The following is a 27,387-nucleotide window of genomic DNA, read 5'->3' on the forward strand; positions in this document are numbered from 1 at the left end:
TAGACACATGGCCTTGCCATTGCTCTGCATAACTTTCATTGATTTCAATCTAGGGTTTACATACAGCAACTACAGGTTTTTAAGGTCATTTGCCACATGTAAATAACAGGATGAGGTGGATGAGTGGTTAAGGCGATGGACTGCTTATCCATTGTGCTCTACATGCATGGGTTAGAATCTCATCGTGTAACAATTAAAATTCGGTGCTTTATTTTGGCAATGGAAGATTTTGACTTTCACAAACACTGGTAAAATTGCTGACTGCCACAGCGAGAGCACAGGACTTGGTATCTGAGTGGTGAAGGCGATGAACTGCATGTGTGGATTATAACACCAACTTCTTCACAAAGCATTTGTTATTTCCTCTCTTACATGGCCCCACATGAATGTAGAGTCCCTGCACAATCCTAGTGCGACTAATAAGATTCAGGTATTGAAGAATAACTTCACCAAGGGCAACCTCAATAGTGGGATTTGAACCGACACCTCAACACACTTAATCAAGCACTGGAGACCAGTCGGCCTGACAAAACATTTGTTAAATGTCTCGATGGGATAGACACATGGCCTTGCCATTGCTCTGCATAACTTTCATTGATTTCAATCTAGGGTTTACATACAGCAACTACAGTCTTTTAACGTCATTTGCAACTTCCAGAAAACAGGATGAGGTGGATGAGTGGTTAAGGCGATGGACTGCTGATCCATTGTGCTCTGCATGCATGGGTTCGAATCCCATCCTCATCGAGTAACAATTCAAATGATGTGCTTTATTTTGGCACTGGAAGATTTTGACTTTCACAAACACTGGCAAAATTGCTGACTGCCACAGCGAGAGCACAGGACTTGGTATATGAGTGGTGAAGGCGATGAACTGCATGTGTGGATTATAACACCAACCTCTTCACACAACATTTGTTATTTCCTCTCTTACATGGCCCCACATGAAAATAGAATCCCTGCGCAATCCTAGAGCGACTAATAAGATTCAGGTATTGAAGAATAACTTCACCAAGGGCAACCTCAATAGTGGGATTTGAACCGACACCTCAACACACTTAATCAAGCACTGGAGACCACTCGGCCTGACAAAACATTTGTTAAATGTCTCGATGGGATCGACACATGTCCTTGCCATTGCTCTGCCTAACTTTCATTGATTTCAATCTAGGGTTTACATACAGCAACTACAGGTTTTTAAGGTCATTTTCCACATGTAAATAACAGGATGAGGTGGATGAGTGGTTAAGGCGATGGACTGCTTATCCATTGTGCTCTACATGCATGGGTTAGAGTCTCATCGTGTAACAATTAAAATTTGGTGCTTTATTTTGGCAATGGAAGATTTTGACTTTCACAAACACTGGCAAAATTGCTGACTGCCACAGCGAGAGCACAGGACTTGGTATCTGAGTGGTGAAGGCGATGAACTGCATGTGTGGATTATAACACCAACCTCTTCACACAACATTTGTTATTTCCTCTCTTACATGGCCCCACATGAAAATAGAATCCCTGCGCAATCCTAGAGCGACTAATAAGATTCAGGTATTGAAGAATAACTTCACCAAGGGCAACCTCAATAGTGGGATTTGAACCGACACCTCAACACACTTAATCAAGCACTGGAGACCACTCGGCCTGACAAAACATTTGTTAAATGTCTCGATGGGATAGACACATGGCCTTGCCATTGCTCTGCATAACTTTCATTGATTTCAATCTAGGGTTTACATACAGCAACTACAGTCTTTTAACGTCATTTGCAACTTACAAAAAACAGGATGAGGTGGCCGAGTGGTTAAGGCGATGGACTGCTAATCCATTGTGCTCTGCATGCATGGGTTCGAATCCCATCCTCATCGAGTAACAATTCAAATGATGTGCTTTATTTTGGCACTGGAAGATTTTTACTTTCACAAACACTGGCAAAATTGCTGACTGCCACAGCGAGAGCACAGGACTTGGTATCTGAGTGGTGAAGGCGATGAACTGCATGTGTGGATTATAACACCAACCTCTTCACACAATATTTGTTATTTCCTCTCTTACATGGCCCCACATGAAAATAGAATCCCTGCGCAATCCTAGAGCGACTAATAAGATTCAGGTATTGAAGAATAACTTCACCAAGGGCAACCTCAATAGTGGGATTTGAACCGACACCTCAACACACTTAATCAAGCACTGGAGACCACTCGGCCTGACAAAACATTTGTTAAATGTCTCGATGGGATCGACACATGGCCTTGCCATTGCTCTGCCTAACTTTCATTGATTTCAATCCAGGGTTTACATACAGCAACTACAGGTTTTTAAGGTCATTTGCCACATGTAAATAACAGGATGAGGTGGATGAGTGGTTAAGGCGATGGACTGCTTATCCATTGTGCTCTACATGCGTGGGTTAGAATCTCATCGTGTAACAATAAAAATTCGGTGCTTTATTTTGGCAATGGAAGATTTTGACTTTCACAAACACTGGCAAAATTGCTGACTGCCACAGCGAGAGCACAGGACTTGGTATCTGAGTGGTGAAGGCGATGAACTGCATGTGTGGATTATAACACCAACCTCTTCACACAACATTTGTTATTTCCTCTCTTACATGCCCCCACATGAAAATAGAATCCCTGCGCAATCCTAGAGCGACTAATAAGATTCAGGTATTGAAGAATAACTTCACCAAGGGCAACCTCAATAGTGGGATTTGAACCGACACCTCAACACACTTAATCAAGCACTGGAGACCACTCGGCCTGACAAAACATTTGTTAAATGTCTCGATGGGATAGACACATGGCCTTGCCATTGCTCTGCATAACTTTCATTGATTTCAATCTAGGGTTTACATACAGCAACTACAGTCTTTTAAGGTCATTTGCAACTTCCAAAAAACAGGATGAGGTGGCCGAGTGGTTAAGGCGATGGACTGCTAATCCATTGTGCTCTGCATGCATGGGTTCGAATCCCATCCTCATCGAGTAACAATTAAAATGATGTGCTTTATTTTGGCACTGGAAGATTTTGACTTTCACAAACACTGGCAAAATTGCTGACTGCCACAGCGAGAGCACAGGACTTGGTATCTGAGTGGTGAAGGCGATGAACTGCATGTGTGGATTATAACACCAACCTCTTCACACAACATTTGTTATTTCCTCTCTTACATGCCCCCACATGAAAATAGAATCCCTGCGCAATCCTAGAGCGACTAATAAGATTCAGGTATTGAAGAATAACTTCACCAAGGGCAACCTCAATAGTGGGATTTGAACCGACACCTCAACACACTTAATCAAGCACTGGAGACCACTCGGGCTGACAAAACATTTGTTAAATGTCTCGATGGGATAGACACATGGCCTTGCCATTGCTCTGCATAACTTTCATTGATTTCAATCTAGGGTTTACATACAGCAACTACAGTCTTTTAACGTCATTTGCAACTTCCAAAAAGAAGGATGAGGTGGCAGAGTGGTTAAGACGATGGACTCCATTGTGCTCTGCATGCATGGGTTCAAATCCCATCCTCATCGTGTAACAATTAAAATTCAGTGATTTATTTTGGCACTGGAAGATTTTGACTTTCACAAACACTGGTAAGATTGCTGACTGCCACAGCGAGAGCACAGGACTTGGTATCTGAGTGGTGAAGGCGATGAACTGCATGTGTGGATTATAACACCAACCTCTTCACAAAACATTTGTTATTTCCTCTATTACATGGCCCCACATGAAAATAGAATCCCTGCCCAATTCTAGTGCGACAAATAAGATTCAGGTATTGAAGAATAGCTTCACCAAGGGCAACCTCAATGGTGGGATTTGAACCGACAGCTCAAAACACTTAATCGAGCACTTGAGACCACTCGGCCTGACAAAACATTTGTTAAATGTCTCGATGGGATCGACACATGGCCTTGCCATTGCTCTGCCTAACTTTCATTGATTTCAATCTAGGGTTTACATACAGCAACTACAGGTTTTTAAGGTCATTTGCCACATGTAAGTAACAGGATGAGGTGGATGAGTGGTTAAGGCGATGGACTGCTTATCCATTGTGCTCTACATGCATGGGTTAGAGTCTCATCGTGTAACAATTAAAATTTGGTGCTTTATTTTGGCAATGGAAGATTTTGACTTTCACAAACACTGGCAAAATTGCTGACTGCCACAGCGAGAGCACAGGACTTGGTATCTGAGTGGTGAAGGCGATGAACTGCATGTGTGGATTATAACACCAACCTCTTCACACAACATTTGTTATTTCCTCTCTTACATGGCCCCACATGAAAATAGAATCCCTGCGCAATCCTAGAGCGACTAATAAGATTCAGGTATTGAAGAATAACTTCACCAAGGGCAACCTCAATAGTGGGATTTGAACCGACACCTCAACACACTTAATCAAGCACTGGAGACCACTCGGCCTGACAAAACATTTGTTAAATGTCTCGATGGGATAGACACATGGCCTTGCCATTGCTCTGCATAACTTTCATTGATTTCAATCTAGGGTTTACATACAGCAACTACAGTCTTTTAACGTCATTTGCAACTTCCAAAAAACAGGATGAGGTGGCCGAGTGGTTAAGGCGATGGACTGCTAATCCATTGTGCTCTGCATGCATGGGTTCGAATCCCATCCTCATCGAGTAACAATTCAAATGATGTGCTTTATTTTGGCACTGGAAGATTTTGACTTTCACAAACACTGGCAAAATTGCTGACTGCCACAGCGAGAGCACAGGACTTGGTATCTGAGTGGTGAAGGCGATGAACTGCATGTGTGGATTATAACACCAACCTCTTCACACAACATTTGTTATTTCCTCTCTTACATGGCCCCACATGAAAATAGAATCCCTGCGCAATCCTAGAGCGACTAATAAGATTCAGGTATTGAAGAATAACTTCACCAAGGGCAACCTCAATAGTGGGATTTGAACCGACACCTCAACACACTTAATCAAGCACTGGAGACCACTCGGCCTGACAAAACATTTGTTAAATGTCTCGATGGGATCGACACATGGCCTTGCCATTGCTCTGCCTAACTTTCATTGATTTCAATCTAGGGTTTACATACAGCAACTACAGGTTTTTAAGGTCATTTGCCACATGTAAATAACAGGATGAGGTGGATGAGTGGTTAAGGCGATGGACTGCTTATCCATTGTGCTCTACATGCATGGGTTAGAATCTCATCGTGTAACAATTAAAATTCGGTGCTTTATTTTGGCAATGGAAGATTTTGACTTTCACAAACACTGGTAAAATTGCTGACTGCCACAGCGAGAGCACAGGACTTGGTATCTGAGTGGTGAAGGCGATGAACTGCATGTGTGGATTATAACACCAACTTCTTCACAAAACATTTGTTATTTCCTCTCTTACATGGCCCCACATGAATGTAGAGTCCCTGCACAATCCTAGTGCGACTAATAAGATTCAGGTATTGAAGAATAACTTCACCAAGGGCAACCTCAATAGTGGGATTTGAACCGACACCTCAACACACTTAATCAAGCACTGGAGACCACTCGGCCTGACAAAACATTTGTTAAATGTCTCGATGGGATAGACACATGGCCTTGCCATTGCTCTGCATAACTTTCATTGATTTCAATCTAGGGTTTACATACAGCAACTACAGTCTTTTAACGTCATTTGCAACTTCCAGAAAACAGGATGAGGTGGATGAGTGGTTAAGGCGATGGACTGCTGATCCATTGTGCTCTGCATGCATGGGTTCGAATCCCATCCTCATCGAGCAACAATTCAAATGATGTGCTTTATTTTGGCACTGGAAGATTTTGACTTTCACAAACACTGGCAAAATTGCTGACTGCCACAGCGAGAGCACAGGACTTGGTATATGAGTGGTGAAGGCGATGAACTGCATGTGTGGATTATAACACCAACCTCTTCACACAACATTTGTTATTTCCTCTCTTACATGGCCCCACATGAAAATAGAATCCCTGCGCAATCCTAGAGCGACTAATAAGATTCAGGTATTGAAGAATAACTTCACCAAGGGCAACCTCAATAGTGGGATTTGAACCGACACCTCAACACACTTAATCAAGCACTGGAGACCACTCGTCCTGACAAAACATTTGTTAAATGTCTCGATGGGATCGACACATGGCCTTGCCATTGCTCTGCCTAACTTTCATTGATTTCATTCTAGGGTTTACATACAGCAACTACAGTCTTTTAAGGTAATTTGCCACATGTAAAAAGCAGGATGAGGTGGATGAGTGGTTAAGGCGATGGACTGCTGATCCATTGTGCTCTGCATGCATGGGTTCGAATCCCATCCTCATCGAGTAACAATTCAAATGATGTGCTTTATTTTGGCACTGGAAGATTTTGACTTTTACAAACACTGGCAAAATTGCTGACTGCCACAGCGAGAGCACAGGACTTGGTATATGAGTGGTGAAGGCGATGAACTGCATGTGTGGATTATAACACCAACCTCTTCACACAACATTTGTTATTTCCTCTCTTACATGGCCCCACATGAAAATAGAATCCCTGCGCAATCCTAGAGCGACTAATAAGATTCAGGTATTGAAGAATAACTTCACCAAGGGCAACCTCAATAGTGGGATTTGAACCGACACCTCAACACACTTAATCAAGCACTGGAGACCACTCGGCCTGACAAAACATTTGTTAAATGTCTCGATGGGATCGACACATGTCCTTGCCATTGCTCTGCCTAACTTTCATTGATTTCAATCTAGGGTTTACATACAGCAACTACAGGTTTTTAAGGTCATTTTCCACATGTAAATAACAGGATGAGGTGGACGAGTGGTTAAGGCGATGGACTGCTTATCCATTGTGCTCTACATGCATGGGTTAGAGTCTCATCGTGTAACAATTAAAATTTGGTGCTTTATTTTGGCAATGGAAGATTTTGACTTTCACAAACACTGGCAAAATTGCTGACTGCCACAGCGAGAGCACAGGACTTGGTATCTGAGTGGTGAAGGCGATGAACTGCATGTGTGGATTATAACACCAACCTCTTCACACAACATTTGTTATTTCCTCTCTTACATGGCCCCACATGAAAATAGAATCCCTGCGCAATCCTAGAGCGACTAATAAGATTCAGGTATTGAAGAATAACTTCACCAAGGGCAACCTCAATAGTGGGATTTGAACCGACACCTCAACACACTTAATCAAGCACTGGAGACCACTCGGCCTGACAAAACATTTGTTAAATGTCTCGATGGGATAGACACATGGCCTTGCCATTGCTCTGCATAACTTTCATTGATTTCAATCTAGGGTTTACATACAGCAACTACAGTCTTTTAACGTCATTTGCAACTTACAAAAAACAGGATGAGGTGGCCGAGTGGTTAAGGCGATGGACTCCATTGTGCTCTGCATGCATGGGTTCGAATCCCATCCTCATCGAGTAACAATTCAAATGATGTGCTTTATTTTGGCACTGGAAGATTTTGACTTTCACAAACACTGGCAAAATTGCTGACTGCCACAGCGAGAGCACAGGACTTGGTATCTGAGTGGTGAAGGCGATGAACTGCATGTGTGGATTATAACACCAACCTCTTCACACAATATTTGTTATTTCCTCTCTTACATGGCCCCACATGAAAATAGAATCCCTGCGCAATCCTAGAGCGACTAATAAGATTCAGGTATTGAAGAATAACTTCACCAAGGGCAACCTCAATAGTGGGATTTGAACCGACACCTCAACACACTTAATCAAGCACTGGAGACCACTCGGCCTGACAAAACATTTGTTAAATGTCTCGATGGGATCGACACATGGCCTTGCCATTGCTCTGCCTAACTTTCATTGATTTCAATCTAGGGTTTACATACAGCAACTACAGGTTTTTAAGGTCATTTGCCACATGTAAATAACAGGATGAGGTGGATGAGTGGTTAAGGCGATGGACTGCTTATCCATTGTGCTCTACATGCATGGGTTAGAATCTCATCGTGTAACAATAAAAATTAGGTGCTTTATTTTGGCAATGGAAGATTTTGACTTTCACAAACACTGGCAAAATTGCTGACTGCCACAGCGAGAGCACAGGACTTGGTATCTGAGTGGTGAAGGCGATGAACTGCATGTGTGGATTATAACACCAACCTCTTCACACAACATTTGTTATTTCCTCTCTTACATGCCCCCACATGAAAATAGAATCCCTGCGCAATCCTAGAGCGACTAATAAGATTCAGGTATTGAAGAATAACTTCACCAAGGGCAACCTCAATAGTGGGATTTGAACCGACACCTCAACACACTTAATCAAGCACTGGAGACCACTCGGCCTGACAAAACATTTGTTAAATGTCTCGATGGGATAGACACATGGCCTTGCCATCGCTCTGCATAACTTTCATTGATTTCAATCTAGGGTTTATATACAGCAACTACAGTCTTTTAAGGTCATTTGCAACTTCCAAAAAATAGGATGAGGTGGCCAAGTGGTTAAGGCGATGGACTGCTAATCCATTGTGCTCTGCATGCATGGGTTCGAATCCCATCCTCATCGAGTAACAATTAAAATGATGTGCTTTATTTTGGCACTGGAAGATTTTGACTTTCACAAACACTGGCAAAATTGCTGACTGCCACAGCGAGAGCACAGGACTTGGTATCTGAGTGGTGAAGGCGATGAACTGCATGTGTGGATTATAACACCAACCTCTTCACACAACATTTGTTATTTCCTCTCTTACATGCCCCCACATGAAAATAGAATCCCTGCGCAATCCTAGAGCGACTAATAAGATTCAGGTATTGAAGAATAACTTCACCAAGGGCAACCTCAATAGTGGGATTTGAACCGACACCTCAACACACTTAATCAAGCACTGGAGACCACTCGGCCTGACAAAACATTTGTTAAATGTCTCGATGGGATCGACACATGGCCTTGCCATTGCTCTGCCTAACTTTCATTGATTTCAATCTAGGGTTTACATACAGCAACTACAGATTTTTAAGGTCATTTGCCACATGTAAATAACAGGATGAGGTGGATGAGTGGTTAAGGCGATGGACTGCCTATCTATTGTGCTCTACATGCATGGGTTAGAATCTCATCGTGTAACAATTAAAATGCGGTGCTTTATTTTGTCAATGGAAGATTTTGACTTTCACAAACACTGGTAAAATTGCTGACTGCCACAGCGAGAGCACAGGACTTGGTATCTGAGTGGTGAAGGCGATGAACTGCATGTGTGGATTATAACACCAACCTCTTCACACAACATTTGTTATTTCCTCTCTTACATGGCCCCACATGAAAATAGAATCCCTGCGCAATCCTAGAGCGACTAATAAGATTCAGGTATTGAAGAATAACTTCACCAAGGGCAACCTCAATAGTGGGATTTGAACCGACACCTCAACACACTTAATCAAGCACTGGAGACCACTCGGCCTGACAAAACATTTGTTAAATGTCTCGATGGGATCGACACATGGCCTTGCCATTGCTTTGCCTAACGTTCATTGATTTCAATCTAGGGTTTACATACAGCAACTACAGGTTTTTAAGGTCATTTGCCACATGTAAATAACAGGATGAGGTGGATGAGTGGTTAAGGCGATGGACTGCTTATCCATTGTGCTCTACATGCATGGGTTAGAATCTCATCGTGTAACAATTAAAATTCGGTGCTTTATTTTGGCAATGGAAGATTTTGACTTTCACAAAACACTGGTAAAATTGCTGACTGCCACAGCGAGAGCACAGGACTTGATATCTGTGTGGTGAAGGCGATGAACTGCATGTGTGGATTATAACACCAACTTCTTCACAAAACATTTGTTATTTCCTCTCTTACATGGCCCCACATGAATGTAGAGTCCCTGCACAATCCTAGTGCGACTAATAAGATTCAGGAATTGAAGAATAACTTCACCAAGGGCAACCTCAATAGTGGGATTTGAACCGACACCTCAACACACTTAATCAAGCACTGGAGACCACTCGGGCTGACAAAACATTTGTTAAATGTCTCGATGGGATAGACACATGGCCTTGCCATTGCTCTGCATAACTTTCATTGATTTCAATCTAGGGTTTACATACAGCAACTACAGTCTTTTAACGTCATTTGCAACTTCCAAAAAGCAGGATGAGGTGGCCGAGTGGTTAAGGCGATGGACTGCTAATCCATTGTGCTCTGCATGCATGGGTTCAAATCCCATCCTCATCGTGTAACAATTAAAATTCAGTGATTTATTTTGGCACTGGAAGATTTTGACTTTCACAAACACTGGTAAGATTGCTGACTGCCACAGCGAGAGCACAGGACTTGGTATCTGAGTGGTGAAGGCGATGAACTGCATGTGTGGATTATAACACCAACCTCTTCACAAAACATTTGTTATTTCCTCTATTACATGGCCCCACATGAAAATAGAATCCCTGCCCAATTCTAGTGCGACAAATAAGATTCAGGTATTGAAGAATAGCTTCACCAAGGGCAACCTCAATGGTGGGATTTGAACCGACAGCTCAAAACACTTAATCAAGCACTTGAGACCACTCGGCCTGACAAAACATTTGTTAAATGTCTCGATGGGATCGACACATGGCCTTGCCATTGCTCTGCCTAACTTTCATTGATTTCAATCTAGGGTTTACATACAGCAACTACAGGTTTTTAAGGTCATTTGCCACATGTAAGTAACAGGATGAGGTGGATGAGTGGTTAAGGCGATGGACTGCTTATCCATTGTGCTCTACATGCATGGGTTAGAGTCTCATCGTGTAACAATAAAAATTCGGTGCTTTATTTTGGCAATGGAAGATTTTGACTTTCACAAACACTGGCAAAATTGCTGACTGCCACAGCGAGAGCACAGGACTTGGTATCTGAGTGGTGAAGGCGATGAACTGCATGTGTGGATTATAACACCAACCTCTTCACACAACATTTGTTATTTCCTCTCTTACATGGCCCCACATGAAAATAGAATCCCTGCGCAATCCTAGAGCGACTAATAAGATTCAGGTATTGAAGAATAACTTCACCAAGGGCAACCTCAATAGTGGGATTTGAACCGACACCTCAACACACTTAATCAAGCACTGGAGACCACTCGGCCTGACAAAACATTTGTTAAATGTCTCGATGGGATAGACACATGGCCTTGCCATTGCTCTGCATAACTTTCATTGATTTCAATCTAGGGTTTACATACAGCAACTACAGTCTTTTAACGTCATTTGCAACTTACAAAAAACAGGATGAGGTGGCCGAGTGGTTAAGGCGATGGACTGCTAATCCATTGTGCTCTGCATGCATGGGTTCGAATCCCATCCTCATCGAGTAACAATTCAAATGATGTGCTTTATTTTGGCACTGGAAGATTTTGACTTTCACAAACACTGGCAAAATTGCTAACTGCCACAGCGAGAGCACAGGACTTGGTATCTGAGTGGTGAAGGCGATGAACTGCATGTGTGGATTATAACACCAACCTCTTCACACAATATTTGTTATTTCCTCTCTTACATGGCCCCACATGAAAATAGAATCCCTGCGCAATCCTAGAGCGACTAATAAGATTCAGGTATTGAAGAATAACTTCACCAAGGGCAACCTCAATAGTGGGATTTGAACCGACACCTCAACACACTTAATCAAGCACTGGAGACCACTCGGCCTGACAAAACATTTGTTAAATGTCTCGATGGGATCGACACATGGCCTTGCCATTGCTCTGCCTAACTTTCATTGATTTCAATCTAGGGTTTACATACAGCAACTACAGGTTTTTAAGGTCATTTGCCACATGTAAATAACAGGATGAGGTGGATGAGTGGTTAAGGCGATGGACTGCTTATCCATTGTGCTCTACATGCATGGGTTAGAATCTCATCGTGTAACAATAAAAATTCGGTGCTTTATTTTGGCAATGGAAGATTTTGACTTTCACAAACACTGGCAAAATTGCTGACTGCCACAGCGAGAGCACAGGACTTGGTATCTGAGTGGTGAAGGCGATGAACTGCATGTGTGGATTATAACACCAACCTCTTCACACAACATTTGTTATTTCCTCTCTTACATGCCCCCACATGAAAATAGAATCCCTGCGCAATCCTAGAGCGACTAATAAGATTCAGGTATTGAAGAATAACTTCACCAAGGGCAACCTCAATAGTGGGATTTGAACCGACACCTCAACACACTTAATCAAGCACTGGAGACCACTCGGCCTGACAAAACATTTGTTAAATGTCTCGATGGGATAGACACATGGCCTTGCCATTGCTCTGCATAACTTTCATTGATTTCAATCTAGGGTTTACATACAGCAACTACAGTCTTTTAAGGTCATTTGCAACTTCCAAAAAACAGGATGAGGTGGCCGAGTGGTTAAGGCGATGGACTGCTAATCCATTGTGCTCTGCATGCATGGGTTCGAATCCCATCCTCATCGAGTAACAATTAAAATGATGTGCTTTATTTTGGCACTGGAAATTTTTGACTTTCACAAACACTGGCAAAATTGCTGACTGCCACAGCGAGAGCACAGGACTTGGTATCTGAGTGGTGAAGGCGATGAACTGCATGTGTGGATTATAACACCAACCTCTTCACACAACATTTGTTATTTCCTCTCTTACATGCCCCCACATGAAAATAGAATCCCTGCGCAATCCTAGAGCGACTAATAAGATTCAGGTATTGAAGAATAACTTCACCAAGGGCAACCTCAATAGTGGGATTTGAACCGACACCTCAACACACTTAATCAAGCACTGGAGACCACTCGGCCTGACAAAACATTTGTTAAATGTCTCGATGGGATCGACACATGGCCTTGCCATTGCTCTGCCTAACTTTCATTGATTTCAATCTAGGGTTTACATACAGCAACTACAGATTTTTAAGGTCATTTGCCACATGTAAATAACAGGATGAGGTGGATGAGTGGTTAAGGCGATGGACTGCCTATCCATTGTGCTCTACATGCATGGGTTAGAATCTCATCGTGTAACAATTAAAATGCGGTGCTTTATTTTGTCAATGGAAGATTTTGACTTTCACAAACACTGGTAAAATTGCTGACTGCCACAGCGAGAGCACAGGACTTGGTATCTGAGTGGTGAAGGCGATGAACTGCATGTGTGGATTATAACACCAACCTCTTCACAAAACATTTGTTATTTCCTCTATTACATGGCCCCACATGAAAATAGAATCCCTGCCCAATTCTAGTGCGACAAATAAGATTCAGGTATTGAAGAATAGCTTCACCAAGGGCAACCTCAATGGTGGGATTTGAACCGACAGCTCAAAACACTTAATCAAGCACTTGAGACCACTCGGCCTGACAAAACATTTGTTAAATGTCTCGATGGGATCGACACATGGCCTTGCCATTGCTCTGCCTAACTTTCATTGATTTCAATCTAGGGTTTACATACAGCAACTACAGGTTTTTAAGGTCATTTGCCACATGTAAGTAACAGGATGAGGTGGATGAGTGGTTAAGGCGATGGACTGCTTATCCATTGTGCTCTACATGCATGGGTTAGAGTCTCATCGTGTAACAATTAAAATTGGGTGCTTTATTTTGGCAATGGAAGATTTTGACTTTCACAAACACTGGCAAAATTGCTGACTGCCACAGCGAGAGCACAGGACTTGGTATCTGAGTGGTGAAGGCGATGAACTGCATGTGTGGATTATAACACCAACCTCTTCACACAACATTTGTTATTTCCTCTCTTACATGGCCCCACATGAAAATAGAATCCCTGCGCAATCCTAGAGCGACTAATAAGATTCAGGTATTGAAGAATAACTTCACCAAGGGCAACCTCAATAGTGGGATTTGAACCGACACCTCAACACACTTAATCAAGCACTGGAGACAACTCGGCCTGACAAAACATTTGTTAAATGTCTCGATGGGATCGACACATGGCCTTGCCATTGCTCTGCCTAACTTTCATTGATTTCAATCTAGGGTTTACATACAGCAACTACAGGTTTTTAAGGTCATTTGCCACATGTAAATAACAGGATGAGGTGGATGAGTGGTTAAGGCGATGGACTGCTTATCCATTGTGCTCTACATGCATGGGTTAGAATCTCATCGTGTAACAATTAAAATTCGGTGCTTTATTTTGGCAATGGAAGATTTTGACTTTCACAAACACTGGTAAAATTGCTGACTGCCACAGCGAGAGCACAGGACTTGGTATCTGAGTGGTGAAGGCGATGAACTGCATGTGTGGATTATAACACCAACTTCTTCACAAAACATTTGTTATTTCCTCTCTTACATGGCCCCACATAAATGTAGAGTCCCTGCACAATCCTAGTGCGACTAATAAGATTCAGGTATTGAAGAATAACTTCACCAAGGGCAACCTCAATAGTGGGATTTGAACCGACACCTCAACACACTTAATCAAGCACTGGAGACCACTCGGCCTGACAAAACATTTGTTAAATGTCTCGATGGGATCGACACATGGCCTTGCCATTGCTCTGCATAACTTTCATTGATTTCAATCTAGGGTTTACATACAGCAACTACAGTCTTTTAAGGTAATTTGCAACTTCCAAAAAACAGGATGAGGTGGATGAGTGGTTAAGGCGATGGACTGCTAATCCATTGTGCTCTGCATGCATGGGTTCGAATCCCATCCTCATCGTGTAACAATTAAAATGTTGTGCTTTATTTTGGAACTGGAAGATTTTGACTTTCACAAACACTGGTAAAATTGCTGACTACCACAGCGAGAGCACAGGACTTGGTATCTGAGTGGTGAAGGCGATGAACTGCATGTGTGGATTATAACGCCAACCTCTTCACAAAACATTTGTTATTTCCTCTCTTACATGGCCCCACATGAAAATAGAATCCCTGCCCAATTCTAGTGCGACAAATAAGATTCAGGTATTGAAGAATAGCTTCACCAAGGGCAACCTCAATGGTGGGATTTGAACCGACAGCTCAAAACACTTAATCAAGCACTTGAGACCACTCGGCCTGACAAAACATTTGTTAAATGTCTCGATGGGATCGACACATGGCCTTGCCATTGCTCTGCCTAACTTTCATTGATTTCAATCTAGGGTTTACATACAGCAACTACAGGTTTTTAAGGTCATTTGCCACATGTAAGTAACAGGATGAGGTGGATGAGTGGTTAAGGCGATGGACTGCTTATCCATTGTGCTCTACATGCATGGGTTAGAGTCTCATCGTGTAACAATTCAAATTCGGTGCTTTATTTTGGCAATGGAAGATTTTGACTTTCACAAACACTGGCAAAGTTGCTGACTGCCACAGCGAGAGCACAGGACTTGGTATCTGAGTGGTGAAGGCGATGAACTGCATGTGTGGATTATAACACCAACTTCTTCACAAAACATTTGTTATTTCCTCTCTTACATGGCCCCACATGAATGTAGAGTCCCTGCACAATCCTAGTGCGACTAATAAGATTCAGGAATTGAAGAATAACTTCACCAAGGGCAACCTCAATAGTGGGATTTGAACCGACACCTCAACACACTTAATCAAGCACTGGAGACCACTCGGGCTGACAAAACATTTGTTAAATGTCTCGATGGGATAGACACATGGCCTTGCCATTGCTCTGCATAACTTTCATTGATTTCAATCTAGGGTTTACATACAGCAACTACAGTCTTTTAACGTCATTTGCACCTTCCAAAAAACAGGATGAGGTGGCCGAGTGGTTAAGGCGATGGACTGCTAATCCATTGTGCTCTGCATGCATGGGTTCGAATCCCATCCTCATCGTGTAACAATTAAAATTCAGTGATTTATTTTGGCACTGGAAGATTTTGACTTTCACAAACACTGGTAAGATTGCTGACTGCCACAGCGAGAGCACAGGACTTGGTATCTGAGTGGTGAAGGCGATGAACTGCATGTGTGGATTATAACACCAACCTCTTCACAAAACATTTGTTATTTCCTCTCTTACATGGCCCCACATGAAAATAGAATCCCTGCCCAATTCTAGTGCGACAAATAAGATTCAGGTATTGAAGAATAGCTTCACCAAGGGCAACCTCAATGGTGGGATTTGAACCGACAGCTCAAAACACTTAATCAAGCACTTGAGACCACTCGGCCTGACAAAACATTTGTTAAATGTCTCGATGGGATCGACACATGGCCTTGCCATTGCTCTGCCTAACTTTCATTGATTTCAATCTAGGGTTTACATACAGCAACTACAGGTTTTTAAGGTCATTTGCCACATGTAAGTAAGAGGATGAGGTGGATGAGTGGTTAAGGCGATGGACTGCTTATCTATTGTGCTCTACATGCATGGGTTAGAGTCTCATCGTGTAACAATTAAAATTCGGATCTTTATTTTGGCAATGGAAGATTTTGACTTTCACAAACACTGGCAAAATTGCTGACTGCCACAGCGAGAGCACAGGACTTGGTATCTGAGTGGTGAAGGCGATGAACTGCATGTGTGGATTATAACACCAACCTCTTCACACAACATTTGTTATTTCCTCTCTTACATGGCCCCACATGAAAATAGAATCCCTGCGCAATCCTAGAGCGACTAATAAGATTCAGGTATTGAAGAATAACTTCACCAAGGGCAACCTCAATAGTGGGATTTGAACCGACACCTCAACACACTTAATCAAGCACTGGAGACCACTCGGCCTGACAAAACATTTGTTAAATGTCTCGATGGGATAGACACATGGCCTTGCCATTGCTCTGCATAACTTTCATTGATTTCAATCTAGGGTTTACATACAGCAACTACAGTCTTTTAAGGTCATTTGCAACTTCCAAAAAACAGGATGAGGTGGCCGAGTGGTTAAGGCGATGGACTGCTAATCCATTGTGCTCTGCATGCATGGGTTCGAATCCCATCCTCATCGTGTAACAATTAAAATGTTGTGCTTTATTTTGGAACTAGAAGATTTTGACTTTCACAAACACTGGTAAAATTGCTGACTACCACAGCGAGAGCACAGGACTTGGTATCTGAGTGGTGAAGGCGATGAACTGCATGTGTGGATTATAACGCCAACCTCTTCACAAAACATTTGTTATTTCCTCTCTTACATGGCCCCACATGAAAATAGAATCCCTGCCCAATTCTAGTGTGACTAATAAGATTCAGGTATTGAAGAATAGCTTCACCAAGGGCAACCTCAATAGTGGGATTTGAACCGACAGTTTAAAACACTTAATCAAGCACTTGAGACCACTCGGCCTGACAAAACATTTGTTAAATGTCTCGATGGGATCGACACATGGCCTTGCCATTGCTCTGCCTAACTTTCATTGATTTCAATCTAGGGTTTACATACAGCAACTACAGGTTTTTAAGGTCATTTGCCACATGTAAGTAACAGGATGAGGTGGATGAGTGGTTAAGGCGATGGACTGCTTATCCATTGTGCTCTACATGCATGGGTTAGAGTCTCATCGTGTAACAATTAAAATGTTGTGCTTTATTTTGGAACTAGAAGATTTTGACTTTCACAAACACTGGTAAAATTGCTGACTACCACAGCGAGAGCACAGGACTTGGTATCTGAGTGGTGAAGGCGATGAACTGCATGTGTGGATTATAACGCCAACCTCTTCACAAAACATTTGTTATTTCCTCTCTTACATGGCCCCACATGAAAATAGAATCCCTGCGCAATCCTAGAGCGACTAATAAGATTCAGGTATTGAAGAATAACTTCACCAAGGGCAACCTCAATAGTGGGATTTGAACCGACACCTCAACACACTTAATCAAGCACTGGAGACCACTCGGCCTGACAAAACATTTGTTAAATGTCTCGATGGGATCGACACATGGCCTTGCCATTGCTCTGCCTAACTTTCATTGATTTAATTCTAGGGTTTACATACAGCAACTACAGTCTTTTAAGGTTATTTGCAACTTCCAAAAAACAGGATGAGGTGGCCGAGTGGTGAAGGCGATGGACTGCTAATCCATTGTGCTCTGCATGCATGGGTTCGAATCCCATCCTCATCGAGTAACAATTCAAATGATGTGCTTTATTTTGGCACTGGAAGATTTTGACTTTCACAAACACTGGCAAAATTGCTGACTGCCACAGCGAGAGCACAGGACTTGGTATCTGAGTGGTGAAGGCGATGAACTGCATGTGTGGATTATAACACCAACCTCTTCACACAACATTTGTTATTTCCTCTCTTACATGGCCCCACATGAAAATAGAATCCCTGCGCAATCCTAGAGCGACTAATAAGATTCAGGTATTGAAGAATAACTTCACCAAGGGCAACCTCAATAGTGGGATTTGAACCGACACCTCAACACACTTAATCAAGCACTGGAGACCACTCGGCCTGACAAAACATTTGTTAAATGTCTCGATGGGATAGACACATGGCCTTGCCATTGCTCTGCATAACTTTCATTGATTTCAATCTAGGGTTTACATACAGCAACTACAGTCTTTTAAGGTCTTTTGCCACATGTAAATAACAGGATGAGGTGGATGAGTGGTTAAGGCGATGGACTGCTTATCCATTGTGCTCTACATGCATGGGTTAGAATCTCATCGTGTAACAATTAAAATTCGGTGCTTTATTTTGGCAATGGAAGATTTTGACTTTCACAAACACTGGTAAAATTGCTGACTGCCACAGCGAGAGCACAGGACTTGGTATCTGAGTGGTGAAGGCGATGAACTGCATGTGTGGATTATAACACCGACTTCTTCACAAAACAGTTGATATTTCCTCTCTTACATGGCCCCACATGAATGTAGAGTCCCTGCACAATCCTAGTGCGACTAATAAGATTCAGGTATTGAAGAATAACTTCACCAAGGGCAACCTCAATAGTGGGATTTGAACCGACACCTCAACACACTTAATCAAGCACTGGAGACCACTCGGCCTGACAAAACATTTGTTAAATGTCTCGATGGGATCGACACATGGCCTTGCCATTGCTCTGCCTAACTTTCATTGATTTCAATCTAGGGTTTACATACAGCAACTACAGGTTTTTAAGGTCATTTGCCACATGTAAGTAACAGGATGAGGTGGATGAGTGGTTAAGGCGATGGACTGCTTATCCATTGTGCTCTACATGCATGGGTTAGAGTCTCATCGTGTAACAATTAAAATGTTGTGCTTTATTTTGGAACTAGAAGATTTTGACTTTCACAAACACTGGTAAAATTGCTGACTACCACAGCGAGAGCACAGGACTTGGTATCTGAGTGGTGAAGGCGATGAACTGCATGTGTGGATTATAACGCCAACCTCTTCACAAAACATTTGTTATTTCCTCTCTTACATGGCCCCACATGAAAATAGAATCCCTGCGCAATCCTAGAGCGACTAATAAGATTCAGGTATTGAAGAATAACTTCACCAAGGGCAACCTCAATAGTGGGATTTGAACCGACACCTCAACACACTTAATCAAGCACTGGAGACCACTCGGCCTGACAAAACATTTGTTAAATGTCTCGATGGGATCGACACATGGCCTTGCCATTGCTCTGCCTAACTTTCATTGATTTAATTCTAGGGTTTACATACAGCAACTACAGTCTTTTAAGGTTATTTGCAACTTCCAAAAAACAGGATGAGGTGGCCGAGTGGTGAAGGCGATGGACTGCTAATCCATTGTGCTCTGCATGCATGGGTTCGAATCCCATCCTCATCGAGTAACAATTCAAATGATGTGCTTTATTTTGGCACTGGAAGATTTTGACTTTCACAAACACTGGCAAAATTGCTGACTGCCACAGCGAGAGCACAGGACTTGGTATCTGAGTGGTGAAGGCGATGAACTGCATGTGTGGATTATAACACCAACCTCTTCACACAACATTTGTTATTTCCTCTCTTACATGGCCCCACATGAAAATAGAATCCCTGCGCAATCCTAGAGCGACTAATAAGATTCAGGTATTGAAGAATAACTTCACCAAGGGCAACCTCAATAGTGGGATTTGAACCGACACCTCAACACACTTAATCAAGCACTGGAGACCACTCGGCCTGACAAAACATTTGTTAAATGTCTCGATGGGATAGACACATGGCCTTGCCATTGCTCTGCATAACTTTCATTGATTTCAATCTAGGGTTTACATACAGCAACTACAGTCTTTTAACGTCATTTGCAACTTCCAAAAAACAGGATGAGGTGGCCGAGTGGTTAAGGCGATGGACTGCTAATCCATTGTGCTCTGCATGCATGGGTTCGAATCCCATCCTCATCGTGTAACAATTAAAATTCAGTGATGTATTTTGGCACTGGAAGATTTTGACTTTCACAAACACTGGATTGCTGACTGCCACAGCGAGAGCACAGGACTTGGTATCTGAGTGGTGAAGGCGATGAACTGCATGTGTGGATTATAACACCAACCTCTTCACAAAACATTTGTTATTTCCTCTATTACATGGCCCCACATGAAAATAGAATCCCTGCCCAATTCTAGTGCGACAAATAAGATTCAGGTATTGAAGAATAGCTTCACCAAGGGCAACCTCAATGGTGGGATTTGAACCGACAGCTCAAAACACTTAATCAAGCACTTGAGACCACTCGGCCTGACAAAACATTTGTTAAATGTCTCGATGGGATCGACACATGGCCTTGCCATTGCTCTGCCTAACTTTCATTGATTTCAATCTAGGGTTTACATACAGCAACTACAGGTTTTTAAGGTCATTTGCCACATGTAAGTAACAGGATGAGGTGGATGAGTGGTTAAGGCGATGGACTGCTTATCCATTGTGCTCTACATGCATGGGTTAGAGTCTCATCGTGTAACAATTAAAATTCGGTGCTTTATTTTGGCAATGGAAGATTTTGACTTTCACAAACACTGGCAAAATTGCTGACTGCCACAGCGAGAGCACAGGACTTGGTATCTGAGTGGTGAAGGCGATGAACTGCATGTGTGGATTATAACACCAACCTCTTCACACAACATTTGTTATTTCCTCTCTTACATGGCCCCACATGAAAATAGAATCCCTGCGCAATCCTAGAGCGACTAATAAGATTCAGGTATTGAAGAATAACTTCACCAAGGGCAACCTCAATAGTGGGATTTGAACCGACACCTCAACACACTTAATCAAGCACTGGAGACCACTCGGCCTGACAAAACATTTGTTAAATGTCTCGATGGGATAGACACATGGCCTTGCCATTGCTCTGCATAACTTTCATTGATTTCAATCTAGGGTTTACATACAGCAACTACAGTCTTTTAAGGTCATTTGCAACTTCCAAAAAACAGGATGAGGTGGCCGAGTGGTTAAGGCGATGGACTGCTAATCCATTGTGCTCTGCATGCATGGGTTCGAATCCCATCCTCATCGAGTAACAATTCAAATGATGTGCTTTATTTTGGCACTGGAAGATTTTGACTTTCACAAACACTGGCAAAATTGCTGACTGCCACAGCGAGAGCACAGGACTTGGTATCTGAGTGGTGAAGGCGATGAACTGCATGTGTGGATTATAACACCAACCTCTTCACACAACATTTGTTATTTCCTCTCTTACATGGCCCCACATGACAATAGAATCCCTGCGCAATCCTAGAGCGACTAATAAGATTCAGGTATTGAAGAATAACTTCACCAAGGGCAACCTCAATAGTGGGATTTGAACCGACACCTCAACACACTTAATCAAGCACTGGAGACAACTCGGCCTGACAAAACATTTGTTAAATGTCTCGATGGGATCGACACATGGCCTTGCCATTGCTCTGCCTAACTTTCATTGATTTCAATCTAGGGTTTACATACAGCAACTACAGGTTTTTAAGGTCATTTGCCACATGTAAATAACAGGATGAGGTGGATGAGTGGTTAAGGCGATGGACTGCTTATCCATTGTGCTCTACATGCATGGGTTAGAATCTCATCGTGTAACAATTAAAATTCGGTGCTTTATTTTGGCAATGGAAGATTTTGACTTTCACAAACACTGGTAAAATTGCTGACTGCCACAGCGAGAGCACAGGACTTGGTATCTGAGTGGTGAAGGCGATGAACTGCATGTGTGGATTATAACACCGACTTCTTCACAAAACAGTTGATATTTCCTCTCTTACATGGCCCCACATGAATGTAGAGTCCCTGCACAATCCTAGTGCGACTAATAAGATTCAGGTATTGAAGAATAACTTCACCAAGGGCAACCTCAATAGTGGGATTTGAACCGACACCTCAACACACTTAATCAAGCACTGGAGACCACTCGGCCTGACAAAACATTTGTTAAATGTCTCGATGGGATCGACACATGGCCTTGCCATTGCTCTGCATAACTTTCATTGATTTCAATCTAGGGTTTACATACAGCAACTACAGTCTTTTAAGGTAATTTGCAACTTCCAAAAAACAGGATGAGGTGGCCGAGTGGTTTAGGCGATGGACTGCTAATCCATTGTGCTCTGCATGCATGGGTTCGAATCCCATCCTCATCGTGTAACAATTAAAAATCAGTGATTTATTTTGGCACTGGAAGATTTTGACTTTAACAAACACTGGTAAAATTGCTGACTGCCACAGCGAGAGCACAGGACTTGGTATCTGAGTGGTGAAGGCGATGAACTGCATGTGTGGATTATAACACCAACCTCTTCACAAAACATTTGTTATTTACTCTCTTACATGGCCCCACATGAAAATAGAATCCCTGCCCAATTCTAGTGCGACAAATAAGATTCAGGTATTGAAGAATAGCTTCACCAAGGGCAACCTCAATGGTGGGATTTGAACCGACAGCTCAAAACACTTAATCAAGCACTTGAGACCACTCGGCCTGACAAAACATTTGTTAAATGTCTCGATGGGATCGACACATGGCCTTGCCATTGCTCTGCCTAACTTTCATTGATTTCAATCTAGGGTTTACATACAGCAACTACAGTTTTTTAAGGTCATTTGCCACATGTAAGTAACAGGATGAGGTGGATGAGTGGTTAAGGCGATGGACTGCTTATCCATTGTGCTCTACATGCATGGGTTAGAGTCTCATCGTGTAACAATTAAAATTCGGTGCTTTATTTTGGCAATGGAAGATTTTGACTTTCACAAACACTGGCAAAATTGCTGACTGCCACAGCGAGAGCACAGGACTTGGTATCTGAGTGGTGAAGGCGATGAACTGCATGTGTGGATTATAACACCAACCTCTTCACACAACATTGTTATTTCCTCTCTTACATGGCCCCACATGAAAATAGAATCCCTGCGCAATCCTAGAGCGACTAATAAGATTCAGGTATTGAAGAATAACTTCACCAAGGGCAACCTCAATAGTGGGATTTGAACCGACACCTCAACACACTTAATCAAGCACTGGAGACCACTCGGGCTGACAAAACATTTGTTAAATGTCTCGATGGGATAGACACATGGCCTTGCCATTGCTCTGCATAACTTTCATTGATTTCAATCTAGGGTTTACATACAGCAACTACAGTCTTTTAAGATAATTTGCAACTTCCAAAAAACAGGATGAGGTGGCTGAGTGGTTAAGGCGATGGACTGCTAATCCATTGTGCTCTGCATGCATGGGTTTGAATCCCATCCTCATCGTGTAACAATTAAAATGTTGTGCTTTATTTTGGAACTGGAAGATTTTGACTTTCACAAACACTGGTAAAATTGCTGACTACCACAGCGAGAGCACAGGACTTGGTATCTGAGTGGTGAAGGCGATGAACTGCATGTGTGGATTATAACGCCAACCTCTTCACAAAACATTTGTTATTTCCTCTCTTACATGGCCCCACATGAAAATAGAATCCCTGCCCAATTCTAGTGCGACTAATAAGATTCAGGTATTGAAGAATAGCTTCACCAAGGGCAACCTCAATAGTGGGATTTGAACCGACAGCTCAAAACACTTAATCAAGCACTTGAGACCACTCGGCCTGACAAAACATTTGTTAAATGTCTCGATGGGATCGACACATGGCCTTGCCATTGCTCTGCCTAACTTTCATTGATTTCAATCTAGGGTTTTTAAGGTCATTTGCCACATGTAAGTAACAGGATGAGGTGGATGAGTGGTTAAGGCGATGGACTGCTTATCCATTGTGCTCTACATGCATGGGTTAGAGTCTCATCGTGTAACAATTAAAATTTGGTGCTTTATTTTGGCAATGGAAGATTTTGACTTTCACAAACACTGGCAAAATTGCTGACTGCCACAGCGAGAGCACAGGACTTGGTATCTGAGTGGTGAAGGCGATGAACTGCATGTGTGGATTATAACACCAACCTCTTCACAAAACATTTGTTATTTCCTCTCTTACATGGCCCCACATGAATGTAGAGTCCCTGCACAATCCTAGTGCGACTAATACGATTCAGGTATTGAAGAATAGCTTCACCAAGGGCAACCTCAATAGTGGGATTTGAACCGACACCTCAACACACTTAATCAAGCACTGGAGACCACTCGGCCTGACAAAACATTTGTTAAATGTCTCGATGGGATCGACACATGTCCTTGCCATTGCTCTGCCTAACTTTCATTGATTTCAATCTAGGGTTTACAGACAGCAACTACAGTTTTTTAAGGTCATTTTCCACTTCTAAAATACAGGATGGGCTGGCCGAGTGGTTAAGGCGATGGACTGCTAATCCATTGTGCTCTGCATGCATGGGTTCGAATCCCATCCTCATCGTGTAACAATTAAAATGATGTGCTTTATTTTGGCACTGGAAGATTTTGACTTTCACAAACACTGGCAAAATTGCTGACTGCCACAGCGAGAGCACAGGACTTGGTATCTGAGTGGTGAAGGCGATGAACTGCATGTGTGGATTATAACACCAACCTCTTCACACAACATTTGTTATTTCCTCTCTTACATGGCCCCACATGAAAATAGAATCCCTGCGCAATCCTAGAGCGACTAATAAGATTCAGGTATTGAAGAATAACTTCACCAAGGGCAACCTCAATAGTGGGATTTGAACCGACACCTCGACACCTCAACACACTTAATCAAGCACTGGAGACCACTCGGCCTGACAAAACATTTGTTAAATGTCTCGATGGGATCGACACATGTCCTCGCCATTGCTCTGCATAACTTTCATTGATTTCAATCTAGGGTTTACATACAGTAACTACAGTCTTTTAAGGTCATTTGCAACTTCCAAAAAACAGAATGAGGTGGCCGAGTGGTTAAGGCGATGGACTGCTAATCCATTGTGCTCTGCGTGCATGGGTTTGAATCCCATCCTCATCGTGTAACAATTAAAATTCGGTGATTTATTTTGGCACTGGAAGATTTTGACTTTCACAAACACTGGTAAATAACATGTAAATAACAGGATGAGGTGGATGAGTGGTTAAGGCGATGGACTGCTTATCCATTGTGCTCTACATGCATTGGTTAGAATCTCATCGTGTAACAATTAAAATTCGGTGCTTTGTTTTGGCAATGGAAGATTTTGACTTTCACAAACACTGGTAAAATTGCTGACTGCCACAGCGAGAGCACAGGACTTGGTATCTGAGTGGTGAAGGCGATGAACTGCATGTGTGGATTATAACACCAACTTCTTCACAAAACATTTGTTATTTCCTCTCTTACATGGCCCCACATGAATGTAGAGTCCCTGCACAATCCTAGTGCGACTAATAAGATTCAGGTATTGAAGAATAACTTCACCAAGGGCAACCTCAATAGTGGGATTTGAACCGACACCTCAACACACTTAATCAAGCCCTGGAGACCACTCGGCCTGACAAAACTTTTGTTAAATGTCTCGATGGGATAGACACATGGCCTTGCCATTGCTCTGCATAACTTTCATTGATTTCAATCTAGGGTTTACATACAGCAACTACAGTCTTTTAACGTCATTTGCAACTTCCAAAAAACAGGATGAGGTGGCCGAGTGGTTAAGGCGATGGACTGCTAATCCATTGTGCTCTGCATGCATGGGTTCGAATCCCATCCTCATCGATTAACAATTCAAATGATGTGCTTTATTTTGGCACTGGAAGATTTTGACTTTCACAAACACTGGCAAAATTGCTGACTGCCACAGCGAGAGCACAGGACTTGGTATCTGAGTGGTGAAGGCGATGAACTGCATGTGTGGATTATAACACCAACCTCTTCACACAACATTTGTTATTTCCTCTCTTACATGGCCCCACATGAAAATAGAATCCCTGCGCAATCCTAGAGCGACTAATAAGATTCAGGTATTGAAGAATAACTTCACCAAGGGCAACCTCAATAGTGGGATTTGAACCGACACCTCAACACACTTAATCAAGCACTGGAGACCACTCGGCCTGACAAAACATTTGTTAAATGTCTCGATGGGATCGACACATGGCCTTGCCATTGCTCTGCCTAACGTTCATTGATTTCAATCTAGGGTTTACATACAGCAACTACAGGTTTTTAAGGTCATTTGCCACATGTAAATAACAGGATGAGGTGGATGAGTGGTTAAGGCGATGGGCTGCTTATCCATTGTGCTCTACATGCATGAGTTAGAATCTCATCGTGTAACAATTAAAATTCGGTGCTTTATTTTGGCAATGGAAGATTTTGACTTTCACAAAACACTGGTAAAATTGCTGACTGCCACAGCGAGAGCACAGGACTTGGTATCTGAGTGGTGAAGGCGATGAACTGCATGTGTGGATTATAACACCAACTTCTTCACAAAACATTTGTTATTTCCTCTCTTACATGGCCCCACATGAATGTAGAGTCCCTGCACAATCCTAGTGCGACTAATAAGATTCAGGAATTGAAGAATAACTTCACCAAGGGCAACCTCAATAGTGGGATTTGAACCGACACCTCAACACACTTAATCAAGCACTGGAGACCACTCGGGCTGACAAAACATTTGTTAAATGTCTCGATGGGATAGACACATGGCCTTGCCATTGCTCTGCATAACTTTCATTGATTTCAATCTAGGGTTTACATACAGCAACTACAGTCTTTTAACGTCATTTGCAACTTCCAAAAAACAGGATGAGGTGGCCGAGTGGTTAAGGCGATGGACTGCTAATCCATTGTGCTCTGCATGCATGGGTTCGAATCCCATCCTCATCGTGTAACAATTAAAATGTTGTGCTTTATTTTGGAACTGGAAGATTTTGACTTTCACAAACACTGGTAAAATTGCTGACTACCACAGCGAGAGCACAGGACTTGGTATCTGAGTGGTGAAGGCGATGAACTGCATGTGTGGATTATAACGCCAACCTCTTCACAAAACATTTGTTATTTCCTCTCTTACATGGCCCCACATGAAAATAGAATCCCTGCCCAATTCTAGTGCGA

The 27,387-nt window shown here is 42.5% G+C and overlaps 14 non-coding genes across 14 annotated transcripts; all 14 read left to right on the forward strand.

Annotated features, from left to right (window-relative positions):
* The first annotated feature begins 1,783 nt into the window (after positions 1-1,783).
* trnas-gcu (transfer RNA serine (anticodon GCU)) lies at positions 1,784-1,865 on the forward strand. The gene has a single exon. It is a non-coding gene; the product is annotated as a tRNA-Ser (tRNA).
* Positions 1,866-2,901: 1,036 nt separating this feature from the next.
* Positions 2,902-2,983, forward strand: trnas-gcu (transfer RNA serine (anticodon GCU)). Its single transcript has one exon. It is a non-coding gene; the product is annotated as a tRNA-Ser (tRNA).
* Positions 2,984-4,575: 1,592 nt separating this feature from the next.
* trnas-gcu (transfer RNA serine (anticodon GCU)) lies at positions 4,576-4,657 on the forward strand. The gene has a single exon. It is a non-coding gene; the product is annotated as a tRNA-Ser (tRNA).
* A 5,503-nt stretch (positions 4,658-10,160) lies between these two features.
* Positions 10,161-10,242, forward strand: trnas-gcu (transfer RNA serine (anticodon GCU)). Its single transcript has one exon. It is a non-coding gene; the product is annotated as a tRNA-Ser (tRNA).
* A 1,036-nt stretch (positions 10,243-11,278) lies between these two features.
* On the forward strand, positions 11,279-11,360 carry trnas-gcu (transfer RNA serine (anticodon GCU)). Its single transcript has one exon. It is a non-coding gene; the product is annotated as a tRNA-Ser (tRNA).
* A 1,036-nt stretch (positions 11,361-12,396) lies between these two features.
* Positions 12,397-12,478, forward strand: trnas-gcu (transfer RNA serine (anticodon GCU)). The gene has a single exon. It is a non-coding gene; the product is annotated as a tRNA-Ser (tRNA).
* A 3,266-nt stretch (positions 12,479-15,744) lies between these two features.
* Positions 15,745-15,826, forward strand: trnas-gcu (transfer RNA serine (anticodon GCU)). Its single transcript has one exon. It is a non-coding gene; the product is annotated as a tRNA-Ser (tRNA).
* A 1,036-nt stretch (positions 15,827-16,862) lies between these two features.
* On the forward strand, positions 16,863-16,944 carry trnas-gcu (transfer RNA serine (anticodon GCU)). The gene has a single exon. It is a non-coding gene; the product is annotated as a tRNA-Ser (tRNA).
* Positions 16,945-17,980: 1,036 nt separating this feature from the next.
* On the forward strand, positions 17,981-18,062 carry trnas-gcu (transfer RNA serine (anticodon GCU)). Its single transcript has one exon. It is a non-coding gene; the product is annotated as a tRNA-Ser (tRNA).
* Positions 18,063-19,654: 1,592 nt separating this feature from the next.
* Positions 19,655-19,736, forward strand: trnas-gcu (transfer RNA serine (anticodon GCU)). Its single transcript has one exon. It is a non-coding gene; the product is annotated as a tRNA-Ser (tRNA).
* A 480-nt stretch (positions 19,737-20,216) lies between these two features.
* trnas-gcu (transfer RNA serine (anticodon GCU)) lies at positions 20,217-20,298 on the forward strand. Its single transcript has one exon. It is a non-coding gene; the product is annotated as a tRNA-Ser (tRNA).
* Positions 20,299-21,330: 1,032 nt separating this feature from the next.
* Positions 21,331-21,412, forward strand: trnas-gcu (transfer RNA serine (anticodon GCU)). Its single transcript has one exon. It is a non-coding gene; the product is annotated as a tRNA-Ser (tRNA).
* A 4,543-nt stretch (positions 21,413-25,955) lies between these two features.
* On the forward strand, positions 25,956-26,037 carry trnas-gcu (transfer RNA serine (anticodon GCU)). Its single transcript has one exon. It is a non-coding gene; the product is annotated as a tRNA-Ser (tRNA).
* A 1,037-nt stretch (positions 26,038-27,074) lies between these two features.
* trnas-gcu (transfer RNA serine (anticodon GCU)) lies at positions 27,075-27,156 on the forward strand. Its single transcript has one exon. It is a non-coding gene; the product is annotated as a tRNA-Ser (tRNA).
* Positions 27,157-27,387: the final 231 nt, after the last annotated feature.

Source organism: Oncorhynchus clarkii, chromosome 33 (assembly GCF_045791955.1).
Source record: "Oncorhynchus clarkii lewisi isolate Uvic-CL-2024 chromosome 33, UVic_Ocla_1.0, whole genome shotgun sequence".
Lineage (NCBI taxonomy): Eukaryota > Metazoa > Chordata > Actinopteri > Salmoniformes > Salmonidae > Oncorhynchus > Oncorhynchus clarkii.